This window comes from Sphaeramia orbicularis, chromosome 13, assembly GCF_902148855.1.
Source record: "Sphaeramia orbicularis chromosome 13, fSphaOr1.1, whole genome shotgun sequence".
Classification (NCBI taxonomy): Eukaryota; Metazoa; Chordata; class Actinopteri; order Kurtiformes; family Apogonidae; genus Sphaeramia; species Sphaeramia orbicularis.
In genome coordinates this window covers 8,963,502-8,978,994 of record NC_043969.1, presented here as the reverse complement: position 1 = coordinate 8,978,994, position 15,493 = coordinate 8,963,502, and the positions used below count along the sequence as shown (strand labels likewise).

General features: G+C 37.7%; 1 protein-coding gene across 1 annotated transcript in view; it reads left to right on the top strand.

The window, feature by feature from the left end:
* The window catches only part of LOC115431514 (calsyntenin-2), a 304,871-nt gene that overhangs the window by 202,978 nt on the left and 86,400 nt on the right, over positions 1 to 15,493 (top strand). The gene's annotated exons all lie outside the window — the stretch shown is intronic.

The window sequence follows — 15,493 nt, the reverse complement described above, 5'->3', positions numbered from 1 at the left end:
CATCACGTCCTATCAGTCCTGTCTATTCTAGTTAAGACTGGAGTTGTATTTTTTGTGACACTGTAAAATTCCTCTAAGATAAAGAGAGACAGGGAGAGGGTCTGGGTTTAAGAAGAAAGCGGTGAAACAGCAGGGAGTAAGTGAAAGTGAGAGGTACCATGTCAGAAGAGTAAGGGCGGAGATTAAAGTTAGACTTCTTTTGCCTCAGGGACATAGGTTTTGCCCAAGGGAGGGACTTAGAGAATCTCTGGGTCTTGTTCACCTGCAATGCTGCAGTGAATTACACGAAAGGAAGGAGCAGCGGTGTAATCATGCAAACGTGAAGGCAGACAGTTGAGCATACCCTTATGTCCAGGCTCCACTTCTGAACAGAGGCTTTGAATCGAGTCTAAAGGGCAAAATGCATGTGTGGAAAAACTCCCTGTGGGGTGAGTGGACCCTAGGGCAGACATGTTGAAGGGATTACAGTTTATGTCCCAGCGCCGCACGAATCCCCTCTGTATCCCTCATGAGGAGATAGAGGACGGTTAGTCTTTAGCCATCATGAGGAGGATTTAAGAATAGATCAGACAGAGAGGCGGAGCCCTCACAATCAATGCTGATATGACTCTCCAGACACAAATGTTTTAGTTTCTCCTCTTTAAATACCCGGAAAATATTAATTTTTACTCAGTTCTCAAAGGGGACAAGAAAATTATTGTAATACCAGGCAAGAAATTGAGGACTTTTAGTATGTTTCCCCCAGCAAAATGGGAAATGGTGTAATTTTATTAGAAATGAACCCATTAGAAGGTTCATGAGGCTTTATATTGGAGCAATATGATTCTGTAACCTCAGGTGCTATACAAAGCAGATCTGTAATTTCTATCTCTGGTGAAAGATCACAATATTATAGTTATCACATTGACATTATCAAGCCCAATTTAAGGAGAGAAAATGTTTTCTAACATGTATAAACTATAAGGGTTTGAGGGAAAAAGGATCCACACTTCCAACAGAAATTTGCCATACCATTTTTTCTTAATTTTCTTGTGAAACACTAACATTTTACATCCTTTGAATGTTTTCTGAGTTTTTTGTGGTGTCTTTTACATTTTCATAACAATGAATAATATGATCTACACTATGCTCCAGTGGGTATCAGTCATACCTAAACTTGGACATGACATTGACAATTCACCAAATACATCTCAAAATGTATATTTGTTGTATTTTTGCAATCAGTAGACTTGCTATTTACATTGTGTTGCATACAAATTTCATCTCCCTTTAAGTCTATCCAATTTAGTCTCATGTAGACACATGGTCAAACACTTTGGTATTAAAATTACTATATTGTCAGAATGGGGGAATGATTTGGTTTCTGAACTTTTTTAACAGTTATGACATTTACATAACTTTAAATAACACTTCCCACTAAAATATGTTCAGATTTATATAACACCACTTAGTTTAAGAACCTCTTCTACAAAATGTGTATAACATACTTTTATCATGCAACATCCAGGAAGGAAATCCTCTCCCTTTCCCAATGTTTTTAAACTTTTTGTCTTTTTTTTTTCTCTGCCGCTGGCTTTCCAAGCACTTTCCTCTTTCTGTTGCAAACCTTTCTCTCCAACAAAACAAGAGCTCTCTAGAGTAAAGTCTCCGGTATGTTTCACAAAGAGCATGCATGAAAGCATTAAAATGAATGCTTTCAGGGCATTGTGGAGAAAGAGAGAGGAGAAATCATAAAGATGGGACTCTGAAGTGGAGGGATGGACGACAAAGGTGGAGAGGAGAGGAAAGGGAAGGGAAGTGAAAGGAAGGAAGGAGAAGAGGAGCAGAGTGCTCTTTTAAATGGAAATTGGCTCTCCCACTGATGGTTGGGACGAGTAATGACGACCCCCCTAACTACTTGAACATAGTGTCAGCATTTTTACATGCACACATGTACGCACACGCACCGCTTTCACCTAACCATCAGCCTAAAAGTTCACACATCTACATACACATTGAAACGCATGCAAGAGCTTACTGATGACACACACTCACTCACACTGTTCCACACCCTCCAGAGACTGGAAACAGCGTGAAAGTGTGATGATGCATCATTTTCTTAAGCACCTCTATCCATCTTCCCTACCTCCCTATCTCTCACTTTCTGCTTTTCACAGCCTTCCTTTGAGGAAAGATGGGGCAAACTTAGCTTAGTTTGTACGTCTCCAGCCTCACACTGTGGTGTGTATATGAGGTAGCATATATGAGGGAATACTACATCCTTATCTATTGTTAAGTATTGCATTCTGGTAGGAAATGTGAAAATATAGGCTGTCATAGTGCAAATAGGGGTTGTAAACATTGCAGAGGTTCTGTAAGGATGCACTAATAAACCATTATAACGAGTGAAACCTCTGCTGTGGAAGAAGCTAATTGCACTTTCAGGAGCAGGGAAGTGTTTGCACTGACATTTTTATTTTTGGGTTGATCTAACCTTTTATTCTGGAGCATGTTTCAATGTGCGCTATACATGTTCATGTGCTTGGAGTTTATATCAGACTCAGTAATATACTGGGAGCTGGTCTGTTGGCATCGGTGCACCACATTTTAAGCCAATAATAGATAGTGTTGTACTCTGTTGTCACCACAGAGGAGTGGAGAGGGAGCAAATGTGGAATTTTTTGGGGGAAAATTTGACTCCAATGAATGTAGACAACTAACACAGACAGGAAAGATGCAGATTTTTTTAAGCTACATTAGCATCCATTCAAACAATGGGAATAAAAAAAGAAATGAATACATGTTTATTTCTGGATATATGTATTCCTTGTTTTTAATGTTACCTTGTATATATAATATGTTGTATATATTTCTTCTATCTGTGGTACAGAGTTGGACTTTTGTATCTTAGTATTTCTTTGTAGTTTTGTATATTGTCAGTAATTAGTGATAGTTTTATAGTATATATCTTCAATATAATTTTTGTGTGAATGTTTTATATACAGTTTTTTTTTTTGCTTTAAAAATCTGCTAAACTGATTTTCATTGTTCTTGTAACAGTGACAATAAGACCTATTCTATTCTATTCTATTCTATTCTATTCTAGTCTATTCTATTCTATTCTATTCTATTCTAGTCTAGTCTAGTCTAGTTTAGTCTATTCTATTCTATTCTATTCTATTTTGCATATTAAATCTTTAAATTAAGAATAATATGCAAAGGCAACGCCGCTCATTGATGAATTCCTGGCATCCATAACCGCTTGAATGTTAAAATGTTGTTTCCTTTTAGCTGATTGAATAGTCATCATAAAGCAGTCAGTGAGATAAATGGGTTACAAATGCAATCTCTTAGCTTCTAAAGCGCAGTATAAATACATCAAAAAGAATCAAGTCAGATCATAGTAATGGTGACTATATAAATCGCAACAAACTGGTCATAAATATGTTGCCTCCTCCAGTATAATGACATTAAGTATAAGTGCTGAGATAATCACTTCTCAGAGATAAACTGCACTCTGTCTGTTACATACTGCATGTATAGTGTAGAAAGAACTCAAGACCATTCATCATCGTCATGCTGTAAACACCTTTAACAATAATATATTTAGTCCACAACACAACATAAAAAATCTGTTCACTCACCGATACAGACACACACATGCACGCAGACACATACAAGTATGCTTTTATGAAGGGTTTGTACGACGGCGTACCTGCTCCACGTGGTTGTTTTCAAGTCTGCCATGCTTCCTCTGCCTCTCGTCTTCCTCTTATATTCACAAAGAGAAATACTCTGGGGCCCGCTGCGTGAGTTCTGTTCAGTGAACTGCAGGCAAGTGCACAGCTCACTCGAGACCAAATAGTTTCCTATTAAATCCACACTACTTTTTAAGACAGCTGGGCTTTAGCGCAAGTAAGTGTGTGATTCTGTCTGTGAATACTCTAGTAAGTACTTTTGTGAATATGTGTGCATCGCTTTGCCTTGAATGTAGTCATCCTGTCAGTGTATTTGTTTGGGACAGCATCAGTGCTAGATACTGTCCTGAGACTCTTTAGTAAGTCTAAATTTTTTAGCAGAAACACAATAAAACTACCTCAGCAGCGGCCGTGAATATTAACAGCATCTACCGCATCATGCATGATAGAAGCTTTACAGGATACAGTCACAAAAGACTTGGGATTTCTGTATTGCATTTGCTTCTAAATTTATGTGTAAGCAGCTGAAATAAAAGAGCATTCCTGTGTAGCTGCATGACGGTGGAGTGAGTGAACAGAGTCGAACACAGAATTACAAATTATATTATCTTCCTCTCCGTGTCAAACCAAATTCCTGAACAACCATGCTGACTGGTGGGTTACCAGGTCAAAGCTCGGACATCCTCTACCAACGACATTCATAATGACGGATGAGCTTGAAGAATGAGACTAACCTAATTTAAAAGTACACAGAACAATGAAACTTAGGTTCGTTCTCATTCTGTTCTTCATCAAGAGCCATTTCCCCTGTCGTGGTAACTGAGAGCACCCCGGATCTCATGTTTACACTCAGTCGACCCCCTTGTTCCTCTCCACATCTGTGTCCCATCATTCCTGTTTACCCAGAGGTGGAGGCATCCTAGGAACAAAAGACTGATTTACAAAACCTGTATCTTTTGCAATGATTACTAGTTTCACAGAACTGTGTTCATGTTGATTGTACTCCACAGGGTACCTCTTTCATGTATATCTATGCCCAAGCCATTTGCTTGACCTGTGGGTTCATATACATGTGTCCTATTTGTGTTCATGCTGAAAGTAAGAATGTCACTGTTTATAGCATGTCTAAATAATGGTGCTTAGCTTATTAAGGCTGAGTGAGGTTACAGGTGATGTACAAAGTTTAAGGATCTTATTTCAGGATCTTATTTAAGGTTGGGAGAAGTTTTCTTACAAGCCTGCATGAGGTCCTCTCTCCCTCTCCTAAGGGGGGGAGAGAGAGATGATACTCTGAAATATGTAAATGACCGGCAAAAGGAGGCGGTTTCCCGCTCAAAACGGACAAAGGAAGGCACGGCCCAAAGAGATCAATAACTCATCAATATTCACGAGGAGAACGGGATGGGTTGGCCCCTTGCCAAACTATAAAAGAAGAAGACCCAACTTCTCTCAGAGCATCTTTTTCTTTTTCTTTTGTGTACTTTTACACTTTGTGAGCCTTTTTGTCTTTTTCCTACTCTTTGTACTCTTCCTGCCTTGTGCTCCTTGCTCATGCTTCGTGCTGTACTCTTCGGAGTCTGTGCTCTTTAACTTCATGAGTCTCCGCTCACTTCGTTGGTCCTCATCGTGCCTCCTCTGCTCGGGCCGTGCCAACATCAGCTGCTGCTTCGAACTGTCAGAGACGTCATCACCACGTCCTCCATCCGCCATCCAGACTGCGTTCAGCCGTTCCAGCTGTTCCTGTCCACGTCGCTGCCGGGCCACTCCAGCCGTGTCGGATCCTCCCACAAAGTCAAGACCCGCATCCTTCAGAGACCAACAACCTGTAAGAAAACTTACTCCCGGCTTATCTGAGTTGGCGTTGTTCCAATTTAAGTAGGTTTACCTCACCTTAACCTCACTAACGTGGTAATATCTTGAATATAATCATAGGTCAATTTAGTACACTTTCTTCCTGTCCGTAATCTCCTGCTCACTTTTATCCTATTTGTCTCTTGTCTTTGTGTTATTTGTAAGTCTTAGTTAGTCAATAAATTCTTTATGTGTGTATAAATCCTCTGCCTCAGTTGTGCTTGTGTACTGTATATATTCATCATCGGGTTCACTGTTCCGTCACAAAGTTCCACCACCTCTGCAAAGTTTCCAAATTATTGGTTGGGTAATTTAAGTTTAAGGTTTAATAGTCAGATGCAGGCATCTTCAACTATAAATCTGTTATTGAATTGATCCATAGATCAACGCTATATTCTTAAAATAATTTGGCTTACTATTGCTACACCTGCTTTAACCCATAAAAATCCAAAAAGCCACTGGTGACCAAAGCCATCTACTGATCTAAACTGTTTAATACCTACTGATCCACTAATCCTATCAATACATGTAAATAATTAGTGTAAAATGCAGTTCATCATCTTTTTGTGGTCATCAGATGTGACCCAATTGGACGTTCAGAGGCTCCATAGATACGGTAGAAACACCGTCATCTTCTACAACATTGATTCACCAGTAAAACCAGTGGAGTTTAATCAATGACAATGAATGGAAACACTTGTTTTCATGTTCAGTTAATGATATATTTTACTGAAAAAGTGACTTTTTCTTCAGTTTTCTCTGTTTGGATTTAATAACCTTTGAATTTACTCTGAGCTTTAATGAACATCCACATGATCAGTGAATTAAATATAGGAAAGTACAGGATTTACACTGAAAAAACTCAAAATAAAGAGGATAATATTACAATAAATGGTGATAAAACACTTAAGATATGTGAAAAATAGAGAAAAAAGTAATTGGACAATTACCACTAAAGTAGAACTGGGTCTGTATGGGTTAAAATTTCAGGGATAATAACATGTAGGCAGACAGATTGTGACACAGGTTCAACATTTATTTTTACCATCCAGAACTTATAACATTGAAGCCAGAGCACAACTCTCTCTCTCTCTCTCTCTCTCTCTCTCTCTCTCTCTCTCCACGTATATATATATATATACACACACACACACACACACATATATATATATATATATATATATATATATATATATATATATATATATATATATATATATATACATACACACACACACACATATATATATATACACACACACACACACACACACGCTGTCAGCTGTCAAACAAAAAAAATTTAACCTGATTAATCCCAGGGTTGCTTGGATTAATTTTGATTAATCTATTTATCGTGTTTATTAAACAGTTTCATCAAAACAACTTGAAACAAAACAACTTGAAAGAACTGTTCCTTCCTGGGGTTTTTTGTACTTTTTTGTGCTGTTTAGCATCTTCCATCTTTATGGGTTGGTTCTGCTGCCTGTCTCTACCAGATTAACTGCCCATTTGCGCATGCACGACTCTAACTCTTCTTGGACAACCTGCCCAAAATGTGTTGGCATTCAGAGTCATTCTGTGCTGCGGATGGGTTAATTGCCTTAAAATTTTTGATGTTAATATATACACTACTGGTCAAAAGTTTTAGAACACCCCAATTTTTCCAGTTTTGTATTGAAATTCAAGCAGTTCAAGTCCAATGAACAGCTTGAAATGGTACAAAGGTATGCAGTGAACTGCCAGAGGTTAAAAAAAAAGGTAAGGTTAAACAAAACTGAAAAGTAATATACATTTCAGAATTATACAAAAAAGCAAACAAGAAATGGGTTAACAACTTAAAGCAGTTCTGCAGCAATGGAGGTTGATCAAGCCTCACAAGTTGGTGCTACCAGTTCCCACAGGTGTCCCAACGTTTCTTAATTCCTTCCAACCCCCTCTGTCTGCATAAAAGTAGTGTTGGAACACACTTTGGTACCATACCGTTGTGAGCATTATTTGAACAGTATTGTACTGCAGAAAGTAGTGTGTTACTATAAAAATGGAAAAGAGGAAAAGGCAATAAATGGTAGAAGAGAGACAGAGCATCATAACGCTTAAAAATGTAGGTCTTTCCTACAGAGAAATTGCTAAGAAGTCAAGGTGTCAGTAAGTCCAGTTTCCCTCACCATCCAAAGGCACTCAGAAACTGGGGGAAATGCTGACAGGAAGAGGTGTGGCAGAGCCAAAGCCACAACAGAATCAGAAGACAAGTTTCTGAGAGTCAACAGCTTGAGCGATAGGCGACTCACAGGACAACAGCTTCAAGCACAGCTCAATAGTGGCCGTAGTAAGCAAGTCTCAGTTTCAACTGTGAAGAGAAGACTTCCAGTTGCAGGTTTGATCAGTCCATAACACCTTCTTCCAGTCTTCAGTAGTCCACTGGCAGTGTTTCATGGCCCAGCCAAGCCTCTTGTTCTTATTCTGAAATCTCAGCAATGGCTTTCTTACTGCAACTCGATCCATCAAACCTGCAACTCCAAGTCTTCTCTTGTATGTATACATTCTGTCCCTGTATACACATACACATCTCAGTTCAGTCCAATGGCCTTTTTTTTTTTTTTTTATTTTGCAAAGAACCATTTTTTTCTTTATTTCATTGCTGCAGTGGCTCCCATTATTAAAGATAAACCCTGCTGTCAAATGTTTATCAGTAATATGAGGCCATTTGTATGGAGCTTATCTGAAGTGTAACTGTTTTATATTTCAGTGCTTCCTCACATCCTGATGTTTTACCACACAGGGGAGTTGTGTTACTAAAAGAAATATGCCTTTTGGTATAAAAGACCATCTGCGATTATACTTAGTTTTGCAATTTGTTTTTATGATATGCTACCCCCACACTCCATGTGACTCATTTGCTTTTTCTATGTGTGAGACCAGTCCTCATTTTTATTTGAGGCCTGTGAACTGTACATCCCAGTGTTTATATTCATCAGAGGCTTCTGTCACAGTAGGGTCACTGTGGTGTTAGACTGATTTCATTTTACACTAAACCTGTGTCAGTAATGATGTGAAGGAGGTAGGACAAGGTTCAACCTCGTTAACTGACTGTGAAAAATAAAAAGGGGTCTTTTGATATACAGCACTGGGCAAAAGTCTTAGGCCAGTGTTTTTCAACCTTGGGGTCGCCTGGAATTTCTAATAATTGATAAAAAAAAACAGTTGAGAGAGACAATCACAATCCATAAAAAACATGACAAACTGTGAAGCTGAAACTGAAACACTGCGATTCTGTTTATCATTCAAATGTTCATTGTGGTCGGTTTAAGATGCTGCAGCTCTTTCATAATTCGTAGTGTGAGTTATTGTTTGTTCAGTATTAATTGTCAGCCTTGTAAATCCAAGCTGGACTGACTGTACATATCCTGACCAAGGAAAATAAGATTCTCACTTTGTGCAGTAATCTACACCTGGCTTTTCTGCCTCCATCCATAATATAAAATTAACGTTTATTTGCAACATAGTATAGCAAACTTACATGATCAAAAACAGATTAATTTTAGCCAGAAAATGTCTCTGTTTTGAAAGTCTGGGGTCGCCAGAAATTTGTGATGGTAAAATAGGTCACGAGCCAAAAAAGGTTGGGAACTTCTGTCTTAGGCCAACATTAGATTTGCTTGTTTAATAAAGTTTTAATGACCACACACATTCAGGGTTCAAGGTATTTTCTTATCCCTTAGGGACAAATTATTGTACAGTCAGCAGTTACACACACATCAACAACAAATGACAAATACAATACAAAAACACAAATCACACACTATTCACTATTCAGGAGCACTAATAGCAGCAGGAATGAAACAGTTCTTAGGCCTATTGGTCCTGCTACGTGGGGCGGGCGTATCTGTGACCAGACTGAGGCAGCGTGAACTCAGACCATAGAGGGTGGGCTTGGTCATTCAGGACCAACTGTGTCTTATTCCAAGTTTTGACCTTATGGGGGTTTGACCTTAAGGTTGTTTAAGGTTACTCCTGCAATTCTGCTGCACACCTTTACAATACCCTGGAGTCTGTTTTTATTTTTGATGTTGAGTAGACCAACCCAGCAGATAAAAGAAAAGGCTGAAACAGACTCAATAAAACAAGAATAAAAATCTTCATAAAAGTCTTGTTGACATTAAAACTCTGGAGCTTCCGATAAAAGTCCATGAGTTGATGTGCTTTTTTAAAAACAGAAACATGCATTTCTCAGAGTATTAAGATACAATCTGGATATATGTGAAGTATGTACAGTATAAGAGTAAAAACAAAAGTTTAAGAGAAAAACAGCTTCTATAAACCAAAGACATCGTATTTAGTGTGACCTCCCTTTGTCTTTAACCGTTTTATTGAGATAATATGACATTTATTGCATTCATTTCCTGATGTTTTATACCAGGTTTCATTCAACACGTCAGATGTTTCTTCTACTGCTTCTTGTCATGGGGACAGGGTCACACTATCAGTTTTTGTGGGTCTTTTAAGCTGTGCACAAAGAAAAGTGAACAAGAAATAAATATGTATGTTCATTACCCTGCAAAAACAACAACGCTAAAGGTGGCCTTAGACTTTTGCAAAATACTGTGTGGAATCATATCCATTGTATGAGGGAGGCATTCACTCTAAAGTTCAATAGCAACTGTGGGGAAAGACTGAGGACATAGCCTGTCATTTTTTATTCATCTTTATTGCATATTTGACATATAAAAGGGAATTTTAAGGCAAAGCTATGGTTTGTTTTTATAGTTTTCAAGGTAATATTTCCATATACGGCACATAAAATGTAAAAAGGCAGTGACTGCCCTTGCCTGTACATTATTTCTACCACATCCAAATCTGATAAAAGCCTAATCCATTTGGATATTCAAAATTCAAGTTCATACCCCATGTAGATTCCTTCCATTAAAATTGCAGAGACTGAAATCAATAAGAAAAAGGCCAGACTGTGAAAATACCCACTGTGCTTTTTCAGCTCGCTCCTCTTGGTCCAAATCACAAGACTAAAAATAAATGAACTGATGTTGTTTCATGCTGTTACAGAAAAGTGAGGCTACTTTTCACTGCTTTTTTGTTGAGACATGGAGCAGAGCAGTAGAGTCACTTCCATCTACTTACATGTCACATGACAGAAACTATCAGCGATTGGTCATTACAGCTGTCAGTCAAGTATTTAACACTTTATCGGGCAAGTGACTATTTGTGGTCATTTCTGCATGCATTACAAGACAGTGACAGCGAGGACAGTGAGGACAGTAAGGCAACAATCTCAGGCCCATTGTGTCTACAGGGTCTGTAAGGTCCACCTCTGCATGAACAGTGAGTGTACCTGCTTTGTTAGGTACCATGAAGTAATGGTACTAATGTAAGGAATGATGTTCTAAGGGATAATGTGGATGTGGACAAGTATCTGGATCAGCACTTATGTTGGTCTAATGTTCTAAAAGTTATGGTCTAATGCCCTAAAACACATGTTCCTTTCACACTACATTTGTTTTTCTTGTATTTTTAACTATACTTATTGGAATTTTTTTAATTTTATTTATTTTATTTTTTTTTGCCACTTATGGGTAAGGAACCAAATATGGTAACTTCATTGACCTTGATTTTCTACATAACAATAACAAATTTTGAAATTTTTTACAAAAGTAATAAAGTCTTGTTATGTCCTCCAATAACACACTAAGATTAAAATTTTGAATTTCAGAGTATTTCTATGAGTGAACTATAAAGGGTTACCTCCCTTACATGTGTGAAAATGCTTGTGATTAGACAAAGTTGTGGGGTCAAAGGGTACATTTTCTACAGCCTAAAACACAGGCAAAGAGTAGATGCAGTCTCACATCCCTCCAGACCACTTTAATTATAATATGCCAAAAAATAATAATGTAATTTTTGCCCATTAATACTAAACTATGTAGGACTGTAACTTTAATACTGGAGATGTGATGACGTTATTCACTTTCAGGCACATTCAGTCAATATATCTCTGTTGGATTTTTAACACAGTTCAGTCTGACAAGTCATGTTTTAAATGTTTTATTACAACAGAACAATGTATTTAGAGTTGGTGTCTGGGATCTGAGCTCATCTCTCCCCACAGATATGTTTACATGTAGGTATTGGAGTTGATGGATACAGGTGGATGCTGGGTTGATGGAGGGAGCTTAAAGAGCCTGCAGCAGCGATGTAGTGCATGAACAGCATTGACATGTCAGAGGGAGAACTGGGAAATGCTTGCAGTTTAAATAAACTGATAAATTGAGGGGTGCTTTTGGTAGATGGTGCGTGAAAAGAGAGGTATATCAAGGAGTGCAACACGGCCTCCTGCCTTTTCATGGTCAGTTGTGTGCATTGCACCCAAACAAACTGGATAATAGTTTGAAGTAGAGAGGCATGCCCAGAAGAAATAACAGTAAAATTTTATCTATGTGTGAGGCTCAAAAGTTAAAGTAATTTATGTTAAAGAAATGTAAGGTTTAATAGTAAAATAAATTACAAGGAATAAGTTAATTCATATATTTGTTCAAAAAATATATTGACAGTGTTTACCCGATTTACTATTTACATTTATGTTTGCAAAATTATTATTTACACATTTAAATATCCTCATTTGTAGTGTACAAGCAGCTAAAATAATCTCTTGAACGTGTCTTTCTGAATCACTGACATTTACCGATCTAAGTTCTGCTAGCTCCTGATTGGATTGTTCGGTCATGTGAGGAGATGTTTCAGGAAGTGTTGTATCAGTAGTTGCGGTATGTGAAAAGTAAAGCACTGTTTAAAAAGAAATCCATCTCCATCCTGCTGTCTCATTTTATAAAGAATGAACCATTAACCACCAACGAACCCTCATGTTATATGCAATTAGCTATGTAAACAGAAAGTTCACCAACAAAATATGCAGTGTTACATAAAAATAGTTGAGCATAATGATTTTCATTGCTGGCTGTCATTGTTAACTGCTGAATATTTTGTTGATTATTACTGTATGGATATTTTATCATTAAACTGATTAAGCAAGCTTTAAAAAGAATATGATCTGTGTAGCCACATTTTTCATGAGCCAACACCAATAAAACCTTCCCAGTGGGAGTATGAATACATTAACGATGTGCGATGTGCTCTGGCAGGCAGCCTACCTCTTTTTATCCATATGCCTTTTAGAAGTGACCAGATGCCGGTGACTACCCCAACAGACAAATAGTCTACGGTCATTCACCCCGTGAGATTAAAAACACAGGCTGAGTATAAACTACCATCAGTGATTTAGAAATTATCCTCCATGTTGGTGTTTCATGCAGAAAATTCACAGCAAAGTCTGTTCTTTAGTCAAATTTTGCGATATTATAACGTCCCCGGGATTAGTCAAGGTTCACTATTAAGAAACAACAGTGCTCTTTACTGTTGCTGCTACACATGTCTCTTCGTCTTTTCAAGAGTTTTCTACTTTTCTGAAGAATTTCAGTAAGTTTTTTCAGTGAATATTCAGGCTATGTCATGACACAAGCCTCCTGAATTTGCACTCACCTTTAAAAAATGTAGTTTCTAATTTGCCAGTGTAGCCTTCATAAATCTGAACAAGGAAATTGGCTAAATAAAAAAAAATGTCACAGATCACAGAGACAGGGTAGGTAATTGTCCTTTAAAAAATACAGACATGGTAGATTCACATAGGATTAGATCACACATGACCTCTGCAATTATTACAAATTAGTAGAAGTCCATAGATAATAGTCTGTCCTAGTCCAGGGCAAATAGGGCTTTAATCTCTTCTTCTTCTTCCTCTTCTTCTTAGTGTATCTGTCATGTTTGTCCAATGCTGTTAAATCCACGAACCTTAATCACCCACTTCCAAACTCAGCCCAGCCCTTTCTTACATCTCTACATGCACACTGTGTCCTCAATCCATTACCTCCCATTTATCCCTCCACATTCCCTCTCTCCTTCCCATGCATCCTTAACCAGCCCTGTCCTGCCCTCTCCCTCTGGATATAGAGCCAGCTAGGCAGTCTTAAAGCCAAGTTCTCTACAGGTCATTTGACTTCTAGATGTCACTGGAGTATGTTATTACCACCAACACCCACTCTCTGTACTAAATCTGAAAGATGCGGCATCAGTCTTTTTACTCAGTATGGTAGTAGCAAAACAAACTGTGGAATGTGTTTTAAGCAGTATTTGTATTTATTTGTATTTATTTATTCAGTTACAGGACAGTGTGTATTGGCATTAGTTACAAAGAACAAGATGCATGTACCAGATTTAGCAGAGAAGCTAATTTCCATCTGTTGTCCTGGACAAACGACTAACAGTGTTGTATAGTTACAAAGTAGCAATACTTCACTACTGTATTCAAGTATGTTTTAGGAGAATTTGTACTTTACTGAGTATTTTTTATTCTGCTTACTTTGACTTTTATTTCACTACATTTCCTAACTCAATTGCATACTTCTACTCCCATACATTTTTAATGCACAGTATTGTTACTCATTACACAAAAAAATGTTGAGATTTGTCATTGAGCTTAATCACATAATACAAAAGTACAAACGACGGTCTACACTCAACCTGTTGGCAATCTGTTGATGGGAGGGAGAGGTGAATGAAGTTATGACATAAAACAGGTTGGTTTTATGTCAGTGGGTTAGACTTTGGATTCCTTGTTTATGATGTGTAATGTAGGCTCCATGTTTTGAGGTGCCGCACGAGCTTTATAGTTTTCTTTTCTTTTCTTTTCTTTTCTTAATTCTGACATTTATAATAACAGCAGTAGCCTACTCCTGTTTAGGTTCTTGAAACCTTGTTTTTGAAGTGTGTGATATAGACATCATTTTCAATATTTTGACTGCTTGTATTTTATTTGACCGTGTTTAAAAATCCTGTATAAACTTTATTATATTAAAAATTCTGGCTGCCTTTGGTTGTTATTAACATTTACTTGTACTTTTGCTTTCATTACTTGAGTACATTTCATCATAGATTACTTGATATACTTAAGTACAGATACTTAAAGACTTTAACTTGAGTATCCTTTCAGTTGGTGACTTGAACATCTAACAAAGTAATTTTTTGGTAGAGTACCTGTACTTCTACTCAAGTATGACTTTCCAGTGCTTTATACAACACTGGTTATAAGGACACATGTAAAGTTTTGTGCAGCCTTCACTCTGCATGTGAGAGTCCAGGAACAGATTTGGTTTCACAAGACAATGCATTACTTAACAGTAGATAATAGGAGGAAAATGTCCTTCTAACACAAAGGACCTGCTTTGCATTATTAGCCTCTAGACGAAGGCTGATAGAAGAAAAGCACTTGAAAATTTCCTGTAAGAGTAACCAAGAATTTCATCAAGGTCACATATTGACTTTGCCACCACATAGAGAAATTCCACTGGTCTCCTTCACTCAGTGGAGTCACTGCCTTTGGCCTGACAAACATGTAAGCACGTCGCAAAAATCTAAGACCATATCTACCAGTCTTCAAACAACTGGTCCAAAATGATCAGGCACTAGAGAAGTGGGTGATACACTTAAGTGTAATCAACATGTGGAAGGATTTCAATTTCTTATGGTTTCTATAGCAGCTGTGTACAAAAGAAATGTGCATGTGTGACGAAGATATAATACAGAATGCAGAGACAATGCAGTCAAAGCTTTTGTGTTTCTATCCTTTTTTTCATAACTGCATGTTTAGTTCATACCATTGTTTGAACCTATTCTCACCACAGTTACTGACAATCCCATAGTAACAGTAACAGCATCCCACAACAATCACAATCTGGAGGAGGTAAATCAACTACAAAAAAAAATGCAGCATATGTGTGCATTTGAGCAGAATGCGCAAGGAAACAAACATGGCAGATTTAACAGACTGGTGTGCAACAAAGAGCTCTTCTTCTTCTCCAGTCAGCTCAACATCACAGTTACGCCTCAAGCTCAAAGCCAGCAAG